This window comes from Mustelus asterias, chromosome 8 (assembly GCF_964213995.1).
Source record: "Mustelus asterias chromosome 8, sMusAst1.hap1.1, whole genome shotgun sequence".
Lineage (NCBI taxonomy): Eukaryota > Metazoa > Chordata > Chondrichthyes > Carcharhiniformes > Triakidae > Mustelus > Mustelus asterias.
In genome coordinates this window covers 13,221,209-13,241,231 of record NC_135808.1, presented here as the reverse complement: position 1 = coordinate 13,241,231, position 20,023 = coordinate 13,221,209, and the positions used below count along the sequence as shown (strand labels likewise).

Genomic DNA, 20,023 nt, shown 5'->3' with positions numbered 1-20,023 from the left:
TTGACTTCATAAGATGGCACAGTGGTTAGCACTGCTGCCCCACAGCGCCAGGGACCTGGGTTCGATTCCCAGCTTGGGTCACTGTCTGTGCAGAGTCTGCACATTCTCCCCCTGTCTGCGTGGGTTTCCCCCGGGTACTCTGGTTTCCTCCCACAGTCTGAAAGATGTGCTAGTTAGCTGGATTGGCCATGGTAAATTCTCCCTCAGTGCACCCGAACAGGCACCGGAGTGTGGCGACTAAGGGTTTTTCACAGTAACTTCATTGCAGTGTTGTTAATGTAAGCCTACTTGTGACTAATAAATAAATTTTCTTTCTTCTCAAAGTGGGTTAGTTTAGCATTTTTGCCTCAGGACATAGAGTCATAGAGGTTTATAGCCTTCGGTCCAACTTGTCCGTGCCGCCTTTTTTTTAAACCACCAAGCGAAACCCAATTGCCCGCATTTGGCCCATATCCCTCTATAGCCATCTTACCCATGTAACTATCTAAACGCTTTTTAAAAGACAAAATTGTACCCACCTCTACTACTACCTCTGGCAGCTTGTTCCAGACACTCACCACCCTCTGTGTAAAATAATTGCCCCTCTGGATCCTTTTGTATCTCTCCTCTCTCACCTTAAACCTATGCCCTCCAATTTTAGGCTCCCCTACCTTCGGGAAAAGATATTGACTATCTAGCCCCTCATTATTTTATAGACCTCTATAAGATCACCACTCAGCTTCCTACGCTGCAGAGAAAAAAGTCCCAGTCTATCCAGCCTCTCCTTATAACTCAAACCATCAAGTCCTGGTAGCATCCTAGTAAATCTTTTCTGCACTCTTTCTAGTTTAATAATATCATTTCTATAATAAGGGGACTAGAACTGTATACAATATTCCAATTGTGGCCTTACCAATGTCTTGTACAACTTCAACAAGACGTCCCAACTCCTGTATTCAATGAAACCAAGCATGCTGAATGCCTTCTTCACCACTCTGTCCACCTGTGACTCCACTTTCAAGGAGCTATGAACCTGTACCCCTAGATCTCTTTGTTCTATAACTCTCCCCAACGCTCTACCATCAACTGAGTAAGTCCTGCTCTGGTCCGATCTACCAAAATGCATCACCTCGCATCTATCTAAATTAAACTCCATCTGCCATTTATCAGCCCACTGGCCCAATTGATCAAGATCCCGTTGCAATCCTCGATAACCTTCTTCACTGTCCACTATGCCATCACTTACCAACCATGCCTCCTAAATTCTCATCCAAATCATTAACGTTAATGACAAATAACAGTGGACCCAGCACTGAACCCTGAGGCACACCGCTGGTCACAGGTCTCCAGTTTGAAAAACAACCCTCTACAACCACCCTCTGTCTTCTGTCATCAAGCCAATTTTGTGTCCATTTAGCTACCTCACTCTGGATCGCATGAGATTTAATCTTGTGCAACAATCTACCATGTGGTACCTTGTCAAAGGCTTTGTAAAATCCATGTAGACAACATCAATTGCACTGCCTTCATCTACCTTCTTGGTTACCCCTTCAAAAAACTCAATCAAATTTGTGAGACATGATTTTCCACTCACAAAGCCACGCTGACTGTCCCTAATGAGTCCCTGCCTCTCTAAATGCCTGTCAATCCCGTCTCTTAGAATACCTTCTAACAACTTACCTATTACAGATGTTAGGCTCACTGGCCTGCTGAACTGCACGCCAGCACAATCTGCAACCTCATGGCCCGACATCCCCCACTCAACCATTACCATCAAGCCAGGGGATCAACCCTGGTTCAATGGAGGGTGCAGGAGGGCATGTCAGGAGCAGCACCAGGCATGCCTAAAATGAGCACAGCACGTGGACTGCAGTGATTCAAGGCGGTGCCTCACCACCACCTTCTCAAGGGCATATACGGATGGGAGATAAATGCTGGCCTAGCCAGCGATGCCCATGTCCCACGAACGAATAAAATAAAAGTCATGGAGTCACCACCAGGACTTGGCATTCTGCCAATCCTACCCTCCCTAAAGGGTGTTGGGGGTGGTGGCTGAAATCGATTCCAATGCCTCTGTTACTGACCCCATTGAGATGTGCTGTTCAGGTATTCTCTTACTGAGAACACTCAGATTACACAGGGGTGAATTCAGTTGGATGAAATGTTATGAAGAGGAATGAAGGACCGTCAATAAACTCACTGTTCAGTTGAATTTCTTCCTTGAGGATGACGATTGAGATGATGAGCACAATAAAGGAACACAAAATGCCACTTACATCAAGCGAAGCTCGAAAACCTGTCAAGAGCGAGCAAGAGGACATTTAGGATGTGCAATGTTATTTTCAGGCTTGGAATTTCTTACAATGAGGAAATCACCATTTACCTTTCTTTTTTAAGAATGTCTTAATGCACAGGCAGCCCAAGTTCCAAATAGCAATGGTGGTGACCACAGCCAAAACCAAGAGGATGGACACAAAGCATAAAGCCACCACAGCCACAAAGGCAGCATCTGTACCAGTGATCAAAATTAAGTGGTTATTCATCGCCATGTTATTGTTGAGAGGTTAGTGTTTGTAAAATTATAAAGAAAATTGTAAAATGCTAAGAGTTGTAAAATTCTGTTTGAAAAATGGTGTTTTTAAAAGAGACGCAGGTGCAAAATGCAAGTACACAGAGAGCACAGAGTGAAACATTGTATCGCGAGGCGAGGCAGCGGTGCTGCCAAGACAACAGGTTGTTTTTGAGGTTTGCCCAATCAGTTTAAACTCGGCATTTGAATAGCAGCAGCCTATCAGATTTGAATTTGATGTTTTGGTAACCTGTAAACCAATTCTATTACACTCTGGAAGGGCAGACAGACAGCAACTGCCTCAGCCAGCCAGCTTCTACCACAGCTCACAGCTTGAGAGGGAGAGAGGGAGAGAGGGAGAGAGGGAGAGAGGGAGAGAGGGAGAGAGGGAGAGAGCGAGAGAGGGAGAGAGCGAGAGAGGGAGAGAGCGAGAGAGGGAGAGAGGGAGAGACACTGCGTAACAGCCATATTTATGTCTTTAAAGAAAGCCTCACCTTGGTAGTGAAGACAGAAGAAATCAGCAAAGAAGATAGAAGATTCCGGAAGATGACAAACCTGGTTGAAATTTTGACAGTGACTAAGAATTCTACTTTTTTGTTAAAAAGTGGGAATTGTAATTATCTAAACAGCATTCCATTAGAATAATGTTTTATTCAGTTTGTTAATAGTTTAGTTAACCTGTTCACTGTCAGTTAGATAAAGCGTTACCTGTTGCTTTTACAGAGAGAGTCTCAGGCAGTTATTTTGATTTAACCACTAACAGTTGCTGAAGTGCAGATATTCCCCCTTCTCACACACTCTTTAATAGATTATGATGGGAGGTACTTCCTTTTGACTGATTGAGTGTTAGTTCTCAGAGAGGAGATCAACCTCCCCCTTCATAACATTATTCAATGGAAGATTAAACTAATATGGTACGCGACTGTAGTTGCCCAACACTGAGTCAGATATTTTATTCGTTTGATCTGGAGTTATATTACCAAGGCTATATTTTATTCCTCATTGCCACTTGCTTTGAGAATGGATCTTCTACGAGAAACACTGCTTTGTTCAAATGGGGCTCACATTTAAAATGTTAAAGTATATTTATTCGTGTCACAAGTAGGCTTACATTAACACTGCAATGAAGTTACTGTGAAAATCCCCCTAGTCACCACATTCCGGCGCCTGTTCGGGTACACTGAGGGAAAATTTAGCACGGCCAATGCATCTAACCAGCATGTCTTTCAGATTGTGGGAGGAAATTTGAGCAGCTGGAGGAAACCCATATAGACATGGAGAGAACATGCAGACTCCACGCAGACAGTAATCCAAGCTGAGAATCAAACCCGGGTCCCTGGTGCTGTGAGGCAGCAGTGCTAACCACTAGGACAACGCTCACATGGTAGTATTGGTTAGGGATTTCCAGGATATTAACCGAGCGACATGTACACATGCTGAGAGTGCGTTGTCACCATTTCTCGGAGTATTGGTGCTGACATGGTGATGCCATCAGCACTAGGAGTATGTGTAAATCAGGAATAGAAATAGAAACTAGAAGTTTCTAGAAGCAGGAGTAGGTCATTCGGCCCTTTGCGCCTGCTCCACCATTCATTATGATTATGGTTGATCATCACATTCGATATCCTAATCCTACCTTTCCCCCTTATCCCTCGATCCCTTTAGCCCCAAGAGCTATTTTCTTCTTCAAATCAGACAACGCTTTGGCCTCAGTTACTTTCTGTGGTAGTGAATTCCACACATTCACCACCTTCTGGGTGAAGAGATTTCTCCTCGACTCAGTTCCAAAAGGTTTACCCCTTAATTGGAAGGGAGGGAGGAACTCAGGAAAATTACAGGGAAGTAGTATTTGGCACATTGTTGAAGCTGTGGGCTGATAAATCTTTGGTTCCTGATTCACCTCACCCTAGGGTCTCAAGAGAAGTAGCTCATGAGATGGTTAATACACTGGTTTTAATTTTTCAAAATTCCCTGGATTCGAGGAATGTGCCACGAGATTGAAAAGGAACCAATATTTTTTTTATTCACAAAGTGAGGGAGACACAAAGTAGGGAACGACCGGCCAGCTAGCTTAATATCTGTCAAGAGGAAAATTATGGAATCATAGAATTCCTACAGTGCAGAAGGAAGCCAGTTAGCCCATCAACAATCCCACCCAGGCCCTATCCCTGTATCCCAATGTATTTACCCTGCTAATTTATCCTGACACTAAAGGGTAATTTAGCATGGCCAATCAACCTAAAATGTGAGAAGTTAATATTAAAGCTGCTAATGGCAGTGCATTTATAAAAATTCAACTCAATCAGGTAGAGTCAACATGGCTTTGTGAAAGGGCAGTCATATTTAATTGGAGTTCTTTGAAGGAGTCACATGTGCTGTAGATAAAGGGGAACTGGTGGAGGTACTGTACTTAGATTCAAGAAGGCATTTGATAAGGTGCCACATCAAAGATTGTTGTGGGAAATAGAAGCTCATAGTGTAGCACTTGGCATGGATAGCAGATTGGCTAACTAAAGGAAATAAAGGGTAACCACAAATGGGTCTTTTTTCTGGTTGGCAGGAAGTAATGAGTGGTGTGCCACAGGGATCAGTGCAGGGGTCTCAACTTCACACAATTTATATAAATGACTTGAACGAAAGGGCAGACGATATGGTTACTAAATTTTCAGACAACAAAGATATGTAAGAAAGTAAGGTGTAAAGAGGACATAAGAAGGTTACAAAGAGCTTAGTGAGTGAGCAAAGATCTGGCAAAATGGAGCAAAATGAGGGAAAATGTGAAATTGTCCACTTTGGGAGAAAGATTTTTTAAAAAGCACATTACATTAATAGTGAGAGATTGCAGAGATTCAGAGGAATCTGGATGCCCTTGTCAGAGATGAATCGCAAAAGGCTCGTATACAGGTGCAAGTAATTAGGAAAACTAATAGAATGTTATCATTTATTGTGAGGTGAATCAGTGGCACAGTGGTTGGTTCTGCTGCCTCACAGCGCCAGGGACCCGGTTTCGATTCCGGTCTCGGGTCACTGTCTGTGCGGAGTCTGCACGTTCTCCCCGTGTCTGCGTGGATTTCCTCCGGGTTCTCCGGTTTCCTCGCACACTCCAAAGATGTACGGGTTAGGTGGATTGGCCATGCTAAATTGGCCCGCAGGGGATTAGTAGGGTAAATATGTGGGGTTACAGGGATCGGGTGGGATTGTTGTCAGTGCAGGATCGATGGGCTTAATGGCCTCCCTCTGCACCGTAGGGATTCTATGAGTTTACTATGTAATGGCTAAGCAACAGATCCTTTTCCAATTACCCTGCAGAGTACTGACTTGTCTCATTTTATCTGATTAGTTTGTCTGAACTAAAGAATACTTAATATCCACATACCTTTAATTGCAATCCAGGAAGCAAGGGCAATGAAAACAACAACGAGAGCAACAGTGTTACTACTGAATAAACTCAGAAACAAATATTTGCCATACTTCAGAGGTGCTATGGAGAAAGGAACAAAAACATTAAAGCTGTTTGAATCCAGAGTAATCTACCTTACAACAGCTCTACACATGTGAATTACGCATGAGGCAATGAATAGGGTATAACTGGCAACAGTGCTGGTCTCTGAGTTGGACAGGCTGCAGATGATGCTGGGAATCACAGTCACAGGCCAAACCAACCACACATTTGAACAGTGCTGCATGAACTCAACTCGCACCCGGCAAAAGTGAAGACACCTGTGATGATAGTAGGAAATTGACATCTATAACAGGGCTGTGGCGTTGTCCTCGAGAGTGGTTCCCCATTCATCTGGTTGACCCTGCTGGTGTCCGGTCTCTTCCAGCATTACACACATGCTCTCAAGGGTATCTCTATTCTGAAGTGCCCTTGCAGTCCTCCAACTGCCTCAATAGCTCGTGTGGTGAGCCTGAATGAGCTTACAACCTCGAATAGAATCCCTACAGTGCAGAAGGAGGCCATTCAGCCCATCAAGTCTGCACCGACAACAATCCCTATCCTTGTAACCCCACGTAATCCCCCTGACATTAAGGGGAAATCCCACCCAGACCTGCTCCCTGCAACCCCAAGTATTTACCCCACTAATCCCCCCAACCTACACATCTTGGGACACTAAGGGGCAATTTAGCATGGTCAATGCACCCAACCTGCACATCTTTGGAGTGTGGGAGCACCCGGAGGGACACTACGCAGACATGGGGAGAACTTGTAAACTCCACATAGGCAGTCACCCGAGGCCGGAATTGAACCCGGGTCCCTAGCACCGTGAGGCAGCAGTACTAACCACTGTGCCACCTATATCTGCTATCTTTCAATCGATGGAAGTGGAGGTGGTCAATTAAGGGGGTGCCTCTTGGACAATCGTGTTAGAATGCACACTCATGTGTGCTTGGTTGGGTTCCATAATTGCTCCCAAATCCTGAACCTACTGTAGCAGTGGAAAAATCCATCCATTATTTCTGCTTCTCTCTCTCCATACACACTGTTACCTCTGCTGAGTATTTCCTGTATTCTCTGTTTTTATCACGGACCCATTGTTAACCCCTGAGCCAGCTGCACGGAAGTTATTACCACCAAATCAAACCTCATATAGCAGATCTGAGAGAAGCCCCTTAGTAACGTGTGTAAGTGAGACCCTTCCCAGACTGAGGCCAATCAAGCCATCTGTCAGGTCCTAGATAGAGCCCCCATCTGGGCTGGAGGAAAGCCCCTGCCAACTTCAGCACCACCAACATCAAAGGAAAGTCGCTTGGTAGTATAAAACTTGACTACTCCTGGACACGTCAAAGAGACACGTCAAAGCATTTCATCTTGCACTGCCTTCCAATAAAAGGGGAGAACAACAAGTTAAACTGTATGAGAAGAGATTGCCCACTGGCTGACATGTGTACTGGAATTTTACCGCCTCGCCCGCCCGAGGTCAATAGAGAATGATGCTGTGAGCCACACCCCCCCCCCCCCCACCCGATTCTGGGCGTGCTGGTAAAATTCTGGCTGTGGACTCTGATTGGTAGAGGCATTGGCGTGGAGATTGCACCAGTTGATGATGACTGACAGTTAACTGCCAAGCATTGTTTGAAATTTACACCAAGCCGCTTGACCTCGATTGGTCAAGGCATTGTCCTGCGGCATGAATCAATGAATGGTTGTCACTTATTTTGTTTAGCTGAAACAAGAGCAATTTGTGCACATGTTCTTTCTCTATTAATATTTGTAGCAGATGAGCCACATTGTGAAACTTAAATTGGTTGTTTTTCTTATTCATTCATGGGACATGGGCATCGCAGGCTGGCCAGCATTTATTGCCTAGTTGCCCTTGAAGTGGGTCGTATTAACACTAGGCTATTAATCCAGAAATCCAGCTAATGTTCTGGGGACCCAGGTTTGAATCCCGTCACGGCAGATGGTGGAACTTGAATTAATTAAAAATAATCTGGAATTAAGAATCTCCTGATGACCATGAAACCATTGTCAGAAAAACCCATCTGGCTTTAGGGAAGGAAATCTGCCGTCCTTACCTGGTCTGGCCCACATGCGACTCATGAGCCACAACTATGTGGTTGACTCTCAACTGCCCTTGGGCAACTAGGGAAGGGCAATAAATGCTGGCCAGCCAGTGATGCCCATGTCCCAAGAATGAATTTAAAACATGTATCATTCATTTATTGAAAATATGTAAGGGTAGAAGATTAGGCGTCATTTCATCAAAGAATGGAACTCAGCAAAGATGGTTGTGAGACCTGGGCACAGAGGGGATCCCATGGCAATGACTTGCTAACCAATCAGTACTCTCTGCTCATGCTCTATAAATTGTTGCTTTCCCCTTACAGTGGTATTCTTGCTAAATGTCCTGATGAGTGCAAGATGAAAAGCTTTGACAGTCTCTTTCTTCAGCAATACTCCCAAGATCAAAGGAGACCATTCTTCAGCGTCACTCATTTCTTTTTAAACCCACTTGGCAGTAATTTAGAACAAGACTGCATCCCCAAATGTGAATTGAAATGGTCAGTTCATCAGGGTGTGCCTCCCATTCCCCTTACGAGACAGGTCAGGTAGAGTCTAGAATTAGACCAGATTTACAGTGCTGTTAGCAAGTGTAAACCATCTGGGTGGCACAATAGCACAGTGCTTAGCACTGCTGCCTCACGGTGCCAGGGACCTGGGTTCAATTCCAGCCTTGGGTGACTGACTGTGCGAAGTTTGCATGTTGTCTGCGTGGATTTCCTCCAAGTGCTCTGGTTTCCTCCCACTGTCCAAAGATGTGCGGGTTAGGTGGATTGACCATGCTAAATTGCCTCTTAGTGTCAGGGGGATTAGCAGTTATGGGAATAGGGTCTGGGTGGGATTGTTATTGGGTGCAGGCTTGATGGGCCGAATGGCCTCCTTCTGCACTGTAAGGATTCTATGGTCTCAAAACAACGCTAATATGTAGCATAACCACAACATACAGGACAAAGGGACAGGGTGAAACTGACTAGTCTTTCTTTCCTGACCTTTTTACAGAAAGTACACTTTCTTTTTTAAGATCAAAATTAGTCAAAATTAACTTAAAGAGGCAACAAACTAATATTTGCATGCAAATTAGATTTATTTGCAGGTACCTTGACTGGACTGACTCTTCAAGCAGCACAGCAACATTAATCCAATACAGGACGCTGCAGAAGAAATCAATCCCAGAAGCGATGTAACAATAATTACAGTCTGCTCTGGTAAAATGCCTGGAGTTAAAACAAAAGCACAGGTAATAGAATAGAGCAAAGTAAACAGCTATGAAAATTGGCAATTGTCACTCAAATAACAGTAAAATACCGCGGATGCTGGAAATCTGAAATAAAACAGTTGGATGACTAAAACATTTGATAAACTTAGCAGGTCTGGCAGCATCTGTGGAGAGAGAAAAACAAAGTTAATGGGCGGGATTTTATGGCCTCGCTCGTCCCGAAACTGTAAAATCCTGCCCGAGGTCAACGGACCTTTCCATGGTCCGCCCCTCGCCTGCTCCGATTCCCGCGGCGTGCGGGACGGTAAAATTCTGGTCAATGTTTCAGGTCCCTTTGACTAAGAGTCATACGGACTCAAAACGTTAACTGTGTTTCTCTCCACAGATGCTGCCAGGCCTGCTGAGTTTATCCAGCATTTTAGGTTTTATTCCAAATGTTTCACTGATGTCCATTAGGGAACGGTCCCACCCAGGTGGTTTGGGGCCCAAATGCATGTCATCGACTCTCCATGCTCTTCGCAGTGATCTAGCAAGTCACTGAGTTGTCATGGCAACCTGAAATAAGTCAGCAGAGGTCGGTATCCCTTCACCAGATTCCCTTTTATTTACAAGTTCTATTTAAGTTCATCGAGAGTTTCAAGATCTGAGTTGGCATTCGGAATGTCAGGAGACCTGACACTTCCAGTGGTTGGACAAGCAATAAAGAGTTCAATCAGGGAGTTCATATTCTAAAAGGCCAACCACAATGGCCTCATTGAAGCCATTACACAACCGAAAATGGATGATGGATTTCAATGTCATGGGCCCAATGTTTTGCATTGCCCTGGAGAAAGCAGTGGGGTCATTCAAATAAAGTCACAAGGCTTGAATATGTTCCTTTTGTTTCCATCGTTTGAATGCGTGGAACTTCTATCAAGTGTAAATAAGCCATATTGTGAACTTGACCTTGCCATTTCTTGTGGAAAATTCCACTCAAAGTGTCATGTACAGTCAGAGAACTAGTGTGTTTCTCCCTAGAGAAATGGGCAGCTTTCCCGATGAGATCTTCCCATGCTTTGCCAATTTTTGTTTTGAAGGGAGTGCGATTGCATGGGTCGGGGGGCCTAAAGATGCTCGAATTAAACACTGTAATGTTTCGTGCCTGCCGCAAATCCCATTTCCGATCTCTCCTGGAATTTTCTCGACATAGTGGAAATTGCGCTTGGTGCAATGCGGACGGAAAACGCCCCCACTACCTTAAATCGATTGTTAATATATCTATATTTACATAAGCGCACTCAGGATTGTCCAGTGTTTGATCTGTGCTCTGCCTATGACAAACAATTGCAGGAACATGCAAACAAAAGTCGAAGATGGCAGCGGATGCTGGCAATCTGAAATTGGAGGAACATTCTGTTTGTTTCGATCAGCCAATTGCTGTGATATACGGTTTAGGATTGGCACTGAAATTCATGCACAATGTTGCTCTATTGTGTGGTAGGTAGCATGTTCTTTTAGAAGGATGGCAGAATGAAACAGCCCGCTTAGCATCAGCCCGGGGTCTCGCAAAAGGGAAGAGAGGTCTGGAGGTGGCGTGGTGCGGGGGTGGAGAAGAGGCAAAGGGCGGGGTCAGCTTGGAAAGGACAGGGTGGGGATGGGGCACCCAGAGTGCGTTGGCAGGCCGTAGGGCAGCACCCATTCTGAAAAGAGGGACAGTGATGGACACCAGCCCCTCACCCCCCCCACAACTCTACCACCTGAAGCAGGAACATGGTGACCTTCTGAGATTCCTTCCACACCTGACCCTCCTCCTGCCAGCCCAGGATTAAGGCCAGGGCCTCAGGTAGGCTACCTGGGGGAACGTTATGGGCCTCACCAGTGGCAGAAACTGCTGCAGAATGTCCCCTTCAAAGTTTCATCCATAAATCAAACTTACCATAAATTGTTAACGTGTAATGTGCCTGGATGGAGCTGACGGGATTGCCTGCGATGCAGGTATAGGTCCCGCAGTCATTTTTCCTCGCATTCGGGATGATGAGGCTTCTGTTCTCGGTTATGAGCTGGTGATGCTGAGAGATTTCCCCTCCGTCTTTCTGCCACTGATACGCATGAGGCTTTCCAGAAACATCACAGGTCAGCGCGATGGTAGAATCCAGGGAGCTGGAGTTACTCAGTATCGAAGCACTTAACAATTCATCTGAAAAGGAAAAATGCTGATTAAAGAACTGCGATATTAAAATCATCATTTTTTTAAAATTTGGTTTGATTTATTATTGTCACATGTATTAGGATACAGTGAAAAGTATTGTTTCTTGCACACTACACAGACAAGGCATACCGTTCATAGAGAAGGAAAGGAGAGAGTGCAGAACGTAGTGTTACAGTCACAGCTAGGGTGTAGAAATAAATCTCCCTGTACAGTATGGTGGGAATTGCGTGTAAAATAATTTTGTTCCTATACAGCACCTTCTTACATCCAGAATATGTCCCAATGTGTTTCCCAGCCATTTTGAAAGTACAGTTTTGGATGCACAGAGTAGTGAATTTGTCCAGACTTCTGTCACAAACAACAATGGGATGAATAGTCGGTTGTGGATTTAAGGGAGTAGGAAGAAAGTGGAAAAGCACAAAAGGTGAACTGTCTGCGCTTTGGACAATTTAAGGGCATAAATTTGAAGAGTCATCTGAAAAGAAATCAGACCCGCAACAAGACAGCACTCATTCAGCTCTGAGGAAGGATCATCCAGACTCGAAACGTTGGCTCTATTCTCACTCCACAGATGCTGTCTGAGATTTACCAGCATTCTTTGTTTTTGTAGAGCTCATTCAATTGCAATGTCATGCACTATATTCCAAGTCTTTGACAGGAATGTTACGGCTATTCACACTGACAGGATTTTCCCATCCCGCTGCAATGAACGGAGATTTGACTGGGCGCCAATTTCTCCATCCTCGCTACAGCGGGAGCGGGTCGTGAACGGCCGGTAAGATCGCGCCCTTTGAGTTAATCTGTGTGAAATGTTTTCAGCTACTGGTTTACCAAAGTGGCTCACCTTTCTATTAAGGTTAAGCTATCCATTGAACCAACAGATTAATAGGTCAGTATAAGATCGATGGCTGAATTTTACACACTCCCCCGATGGCGAGTTTGTAGGCACGGTGTGAGCGTGAAGTGGCACGGGTGGGCTTCCTGCAGGGCCGCCAGCCACCCTGGCCTCTCAGCACTTATACACCGGGGTGAAAAAGGCCCCAGACAGGTAATGAACCCTGACACCAATCGAGGTCCTTTATTGGCCAATAGGGCCGTTTAGTGCGCAGCCTCAATATTTAGTCCGGTGGGAAGAGTTCCTCTGTACGGGTAAAGCCTAGAATTAGTTGAGTTTACGCCTCAGGTAGGAAGCACCCTTTCAACTTTGGGTGCCCCTCTATTCTTAAGGAATGTTACTGGCCAGACCTCCCTCTACTCCAGCCTCTTCCCTGGCTCCCAATCCTCCACTGTCCACCGTTTGCAGTCCTGTCCACTGAAGCTTCTGGCACTACAGGGGCTTGAGAAATGCTGGCTAATCAGCTTGACTGGCAGTTTGGAGAGAGTGCAAAGAAGATTCACCAGGATGTTTCCTGGTCTCAAGGGCATTGGCTACGAGGAGAGGTTGAATAAACTAGGATTGTTTTCACTGGAAAGACGGAGGCTGAGGGGAGACCTGATAGAGGTCTACAAAGCTATGAGAGGTGCAGACAGGATGGATAGTCAGAGACGTTGTCCCAGGGCAGAAGTGTCAATTGCAATGTGGGCACAGGTACAAGGTGAGAGGGGGAAAGTTTAAGGGAGATATGCAGGGCATGTTTTACATGCTGGGTGCCTGAAACGCGCTGCCAGAGGGGGTGGTGGAAGCAGGCACATTGGCAACATTTAAGGAGTATCTGGATGGGTTCATGAATGGGGAGGGAATAAAGGCAAATGGTCTGCATAAGGGCAGAAAGTTTTTTTTAGTTTAGTTAGGGCATCATAATCGGCACAGGTTTGAAGGGCCAAAGGGCCTGTTCCTGTGCTGTGCTTTTCTTTGTTCTTTGTTCAATTCTCGAAGGCAGTTCTTCCTTCCTCAGTGAGGGATATAAGTCCCGCCTGCAGCCAATTAACACTTGGCGGCAGGCAGTACTGACGGAGACATGTCTCTCCTGACTCTTCAGATAGCAGAACTGAAACCCCATCATCCTACATTTATTTCCACTGGTTGGGGAGTCTTGGTCTTTCGGACATAAGTGCCACATCTGTCAGGAGTGATGTTAGGAAAACCGAGGCAAAGTGTATTCAAAACTTTCTTCCACAAACAGTAATTAAGGTTACATCAATTTTTAATTTTAAAGCTGGTATCAATTGATTATTATCAACAAAGCTATTAAGGGTTTTGGGGTCAATTTACGTCCATGGTGTTTGAAACATAGAAAATCGGAGCAGGAGGAGGCCATTTGGCCCTTCGAGCCTGCTCCACCATTCATTATCATCATGGTTGATCATCCAACTCAATAGCCTAACCCTGCATTCCCCCCATATTCTTTGATCTCCTTCACCCCGAGAGCTATATCTAACTCCTTTTCGAAACCATAAAATATTTTGGCTTCAACTACTTTCTGTGGTAGTGAATTCCACAGGCTTACCACTCCCTGGGTAAAGAAATGTCTCCTCATCTCAGTCCCAAAAGGACGGCACAGTGGTGAGCACTGCTGCCTCACAGCACCAGGGACCCGGGTTCAATTCCGACCTCAAGTCACTGTCTGTGTGGAGTTTGCACATTCTCCCTGTGTCTGCGTGGGTTTCCTCCGGGTGCTCTGGTTTCCTCCCGCTGTCCAAAGATGTGCGGGTTCGGTTGATTGGTCATGCTAAATTGACCATAGTGTCAGGAGGTTAGCAGGGTAAATATGTGGGGTTGTGGGAATAGGGCCTGAGCGGGATTGGGGTCCATGCAGACTCGATGGGCCAAATCACCTCCTTGCAGGGATCCTATGAAAAGGTTTACCCTTATCCTCAGATTGTGAACCCTGGTTCTGGACACACACTTCATCGGAAGCATCCTTTTTGCGTCTAGCCCTGTTAGAATTTTATTGGTTTCTATGAGACATGTGCCGCCCCCCCCCCCCCCCCCCCCACCCCTCCCCACCCCCGCCCCCCCTCCTCATTCTTTGTTTGGAGACAGCTGAGTTTTGGACTTAACACCCAGAACACTCCAACATCTGATTTTTCCCCTTTGGTGGATGGCTATATGGGAAATGCCGCGGTTACAGTCCCAGGTTTTCAACCGCTGTAACCCAGCAGAATGAGAGGGGTCGGTGTATTTTGTCATAATATAAATTATTGCTGCAAAAACCCATGGAGCAAACTTACCGATTATCCTTAGCCGGACAGTTTGAACAGCGCTGCTTTCCAGATTGATGGAAAGTACATAAAGACCCTCGTCTGAAGAGGTTAAACGATGAAGGACAAACGATCCGTTAGATGGGGAGAAGTCAAGACGACCCCTGTACTTTTTCATTACGGAAGGTTCTGCATTCCCTGCATGAAACTGCAGCACTTTTGCTCTGGTTCCATTCTTCGTACTTCCGCTGGACATTTCCCATTGGAAAAACTTGGCCCCTTCCCGTTGATCATCAGCAACTCCGGGAAAATGCACAGAGCTGCCAGGCTTACGATCAACTTTCATTTCATCTTCACCTGTGGAAACCAGAAACAGTTATCCCAGCCTCTGTGCAGTTTAGAATGAGTATTTAGAGTTGTTCCATGCGCTGAGCAGATGGTTCTCATGTGAATCAACGTTGCTTTGCTGCAAATAACATAGCTGATAAATGCACAGAGACGCAGCACAATGGGACTCATAGGAACATAGGAATTAAAGTTTATTTATTTCCTAGTCACAAGTAGGCTTACATTAACACTGCAATGGAGTTACTGTGAAAATCCCCAAGTCGCCACACTCCGGTGCTGCTCAGGTACACTGAGAGAGAATTTAGCACAGCCAATGCACCTGACCAGCACATCTTTCAGACTGTAGGAGGAAACCGGAACACCCGGAGGAAACCCACGGAGACGCAGGGAGAAAGTGCAGACTCCGCACAGACAGTGACCCAAGCCGGATCCCTGGTGCTGTGAGGCAGCAGTGCTAACCACTGTGCCACCGTGTCAACCGAGCAGAAGTAGGCAATTCAGCCCTTCGAACCTGCTCTGCCAATCAATCAGGTCATGGCTGATCTCTTCCTGGTCTCAAATCCACCTCCCCACCCGTTCCCCTGTCCTTTTAGCCCATTTTTTATTAGAAATATATCTATCTCCTTCTTGAAACCATCCAACGATTCAGACTCCACTGCGCTATGGGGCAGTGAGTTCCACAAATTCACCATCCTCTGCGAGAAGTAGTTCCTCCTCATCTCAGTGTTAAATCTACCGCCTCTCAACCTATAGCTGTGACCTCTTGTTCTAGATTGTCCCATAAGAGGAAACATTTGGTCTACATTTACTCTATCAATTCTTTTTAAAATTTTACATACCTCGATGAGATCCCCTCTCATCCTTCTAAACTAAGCGAACATCAGCCCAAACTGTTAAATCTCTCCTCATTCTTCAGCCATTCCATCCCTTGAATCAATCTGGTGAACCTCCTCTGAACTGTCTCCAATGTCACTGTGGCAGCAGGGTGGCACAGTGGTTAGCAGTGCTGCCTCTGAGCACCAGGGACCTGGGTTCAATACCGGCCTCGGGTGACTGCCTGTGTGGAGTTTGCACGTTCTCCCCGGGTCTGCGTGGGTTTCCTCTGGGGGCTCCAGTTTCCTCCCACAGTCTGAAAGACGTGCTGGTTAGGTGGATTGGCCATGCCAAATTGCCCATTAATGTCAGGGGGATTAGTGGAGTAAATAAATGAGGTTGCAGGGATAGGGCCTGGGTTGGATTGTTGTCAGTGCAGGCTCGATGGGCTGAATGGCCTCCTTCTGCACTAGGGCTTCAATGATTCTATGACTGTAATGTAATGTCCACCCGTTCATGTTGCCACTGTGCAACTACCTAAGTTGTCCATGGTCTGCACATTCTCGGATGCCGGGTTGGACCACAAAAGCAGCAGACTGGCGGATGGAAAAACTCAGGCGAGAACCCACAATTTAACAAATGCTGCTGAGTGAGCAGAAAATTACAGGCAGTTTGTTTGTGGTTTTCTGCTGACGCTCTCACACTTTGGACAGGTTAAGCAACAGAGAAGGACCTGTCAAAATTCGATGCACAAAATGTCATTCTATGTTGAAGCTTGGGAACGCCACCACCTGCAAGTTCTCCTCCAAGCCACCCACCCATCCTGACTTGGAAATGTATCGTCATTCCTTCATTGTCACTGGGTCAAAATCCTGGAACTCCCGCCCCCCGAACAACACTGTGGGTCAACCCACAGCACATGTACTGCAACAGTTCAAGATGGCGGCTCACCACCACTTTCTCAAGGACAGCTCGGGATGGGCAATAAATGCTGGCCAGCCAGCGACGTCCATGTTCCATGAATAAATAAAAAGAATGTTTATTTACATTGGCCCAGAGTTTTCAGGATCACAATCGACAAAATCTGCATTTAAGTTGAGAGATGAGCGTTGGGACCCTGACTGAGGTTCTGACACAGACAGATAAGTTAAATTTAAAGTTTATTTATTAGTCACAAGTAAGGCTTACATTAACACTGCAATGAAGTTACTGTGAAAATCCTCTAGTCGCCACACTCCGGCGCCTGCCCAGGTCAATGCACCCTAACCAGCACTTCTTTCAGATATGCTGTAACTGCCCGTGAAGTTTAAACTTCCAATGGATTGATTTCTATTGCCCGGACCTTCAACAAATGTCTCCAACACAGAGATCAGTATCAGAGACTTGGGCCAGCTAGGCAGGACTTCCCTGCATACTTGTCCTAGAAATGTTACCCTGATTAATACCTGTTCTAACTCAGCTTTAGCCAACAAAACTGAACTGAGAATCACAACCACACCTCACCTCCCCAAATCACAAATCTCCACCTGACGTAACTACCACCCCCTCCACACTATCCACCTGAACATATCCTTCCTGAGTTGATCTGACCCAACTAATCCGACGCGACTATCTCCCCAATCCGATCCTCAAACTACACCCACTCAACCAAACCAAACCACTCCCCAACCCAACTGTACATCCTTCCACATCCTACCCAACCCAATTATCCCCATCTGATTACCCCACAAACCAAAATACCCTGCAACCCCGACCCTGCTACTTCCCTCACTACCCATTCATCCATTCACTAACCCATCCACCCACTCAAAGACTTGAGGCCTTTAAAAACCTGTCTGAATACAACAACTAAAATCACAGGTAGGGTTCACATCCGCTCTTGCTCGTCTGCAGAGATAGCTGCCCTGGCCAGGATTGGAAGTCCCAGCTGAAAATGGGCAGGAGCATTGGGTCAGACGGAACATTGCTGGAGTTGGCAATGAGCTGGGTATTGCTGCTGACTATAAGATCTGGCCCAGTGTGAGGTTAAAAAGCGGTACCAAGTGATCTCGGGCGGGGTTCTCTAGCCCCACAGTGTTGGCCAGTAGCAGGATATTCAGGTACCAAACTTGTCAATGGAATTTTGCATTAACTCCACCTCACGCCACTGGAAAATCCGCAGTGGGGTGCATCATTGCCGGGACCAGAAGATCCCACTGGCGTGAACACCAGTAAGTTCCATCATCTTTAAAGACATAAAGGAAAGACATAAAATTTATATCGCATTTTTCATTCCTTAGGGCACTCCAAACTGCTTGACAGCCAAATATGTACTTTTAAAGGTAAGTTACTGTCGTAACATAGGCAATTTACACACAGCAAGCTTCATAGAATCATAGAATCCTACAGTGCAGGAGGAGGCCATTTGGCCCATTGAGCCTGCACCAATAGCAATCCCAACCAGGCCCTATCCGCGTAACCCCACGTATTTACCCTGCTAATCCCTGTGACACTGAGGGGCAATTTAGCATGACCAATCAACCTGCACATCTTTGGAGTGGGGGAGGAAACTGGAGCACCCAGAGGAAATCCACGTAGACTTGGGGAGAACCTGCAAACTCCACTCGGTCACCCAAGGCAGCATTTCAACCCAGGTCACTGGGGCTGTGAGGCAGCAGTGCTAACCACTGTGCCACCATGCCGATTAAATATTTATGAATGGGGTAGCAATCAATTGGGCTGCTTTGACCTGAATGGTGTTGAGCTTCTCGATTGTTGTTGGAGCTGTACTCAGAGGCAAGTGGAGAGTATTCCATCACACTTCTATATGTGCCTTTTGGAGAGGCTTTGAGAAGTCAGGAGGTCAGTTACTCACTGCAGCATTCCTAGTTTCTGCCCTATTCTTGTAGCCACAGTATTTATATAGTTAATCCACTTAAGTTTCTGGTCAATGGTAACCCACAGGATGTTGATAGTAGGGGATTCAGCAATGGTAATTCCATTGACTGTGAAGACCCTCTCTGACTGCAGATAGCCATTACCTGGCACTTGTGTGGCATAAATGTTACATGTCATTTGTCAACCCAAGCCTGCATATTATCCAGCTTTGGACATAAACTGCTTCAGTACCTGAGGAGTCGGGAATGGTGCCCTAGTGCAATGGAGCTCACCCTGGAATCTGCATTCCCTCAGCACTGCCCCCTGGCACTGCCCCCTGGCACTGTCCCTCCTCAATGATGCATTCATCTGAATTTCCCTGGGAAGTGCCCGTCTGTTACGCATATGTATGACGTGGGAGACAAGTCAGGTTTTTGTATCAAGAACAAAGAACAGTACAGCACAGGAAACAGGCCCTTCGGCCCTCCAAGCCTGTGCCACTCATTCGTCCAACTAGACCATTCGTTTGTATCCCTCCATTCCCAGACTGCTCATGTGACTATCCAGGTAAGTCTTAAACGATGCCAGCATGTCTGCCTCCACCATCCTACTTGGCAGCGCAATCCAGGCCCCCACCACTCTCTGTGTAAAATACGTCCCTCTGATATCTGAGTTATACCTCGCCCCTCTCACCTTGAGCCCGTGACCCCTCGTGTTCGTCACCTCCAACCTGGGAAAAAGCTTCCCACTGTTCAACCTATCCATATCCTTCATAATTTTGTACACCTCTATTAGGTCTCCCCTCATTCTCCGTCTTTCCAGGGAGAACAAGCCCAGTTTATCCAATCTCTCCTCATAGCTAAGACCCTCCTTACCAGGCAACATCTTGGTAAACCTTCTCTGCACTCTCTCTAAAGCCTCCACGTCCTTCTGGTAGTGCGGTGACCAGAACTGGACGCAGTACTCCAAATGTGGCCGAATCAGCGTTCTATACAGCTGCAACATCAAACTCCAGCTTTTATACTCTATACGCCATCCTATAAAGGCAAGCATACCATATGCCTTCTTCACCACCTTCTCCACCTGTGCTGCCACCTTCAAGGATTTGTGGACTTGCATACCTAGGTCCCTCTGTGTTTCTATACTCTTGATGGCTCTGCCATTTATTGTATAACTCCCCCCTACATTAGTTCTTCCAAAATGCATCACTTCGCATTTATCCGGATGAAATTCCATCTGCCATTTCTCCGCCCAATTTTCCAGCCTATCTATATCCTGCTGTATTGTTCGACAATGTTCATCGCTATCCGCAAGTCCAGCCGTCTTCGTGTCATTCGCAAACTTGCTGATAACACCAGTTACACCTTCTTCCAAATCATTTATATATATCACAAATAGCAGAGGTCC

At 46.0% G+C, this 20,023-nt stretch overlaps 2 long non-coding RNA genes across 2 annotated transcripts in view; both read right to left on the bottom strand.

Moving 5' to 3' along the window:
- Nucleotides 1-20,023, bottom strand: part of LOC144496867 (uncharacterized) — an 825,626-nt gene that overhangs the window by 562,266 nt on the left and 243,337 nt on the right. The window lies entirely within an intron of this gene.
- Nucleotides 2,444-9,174, bottom strand: LOC144496868 (uncharacterized). Its single transcript, XR_013498454.1, has 3 exons — nucleotides 9,152-9,174; nucleotides 5,925-6,029; nucleotides 2,444-2,488 (listed from the first exon to the last, which is right to left on the bottom strand). It is a non-coding gene; the product is annotated as an uncharacterized LOC144496868 (long non-coding RNA).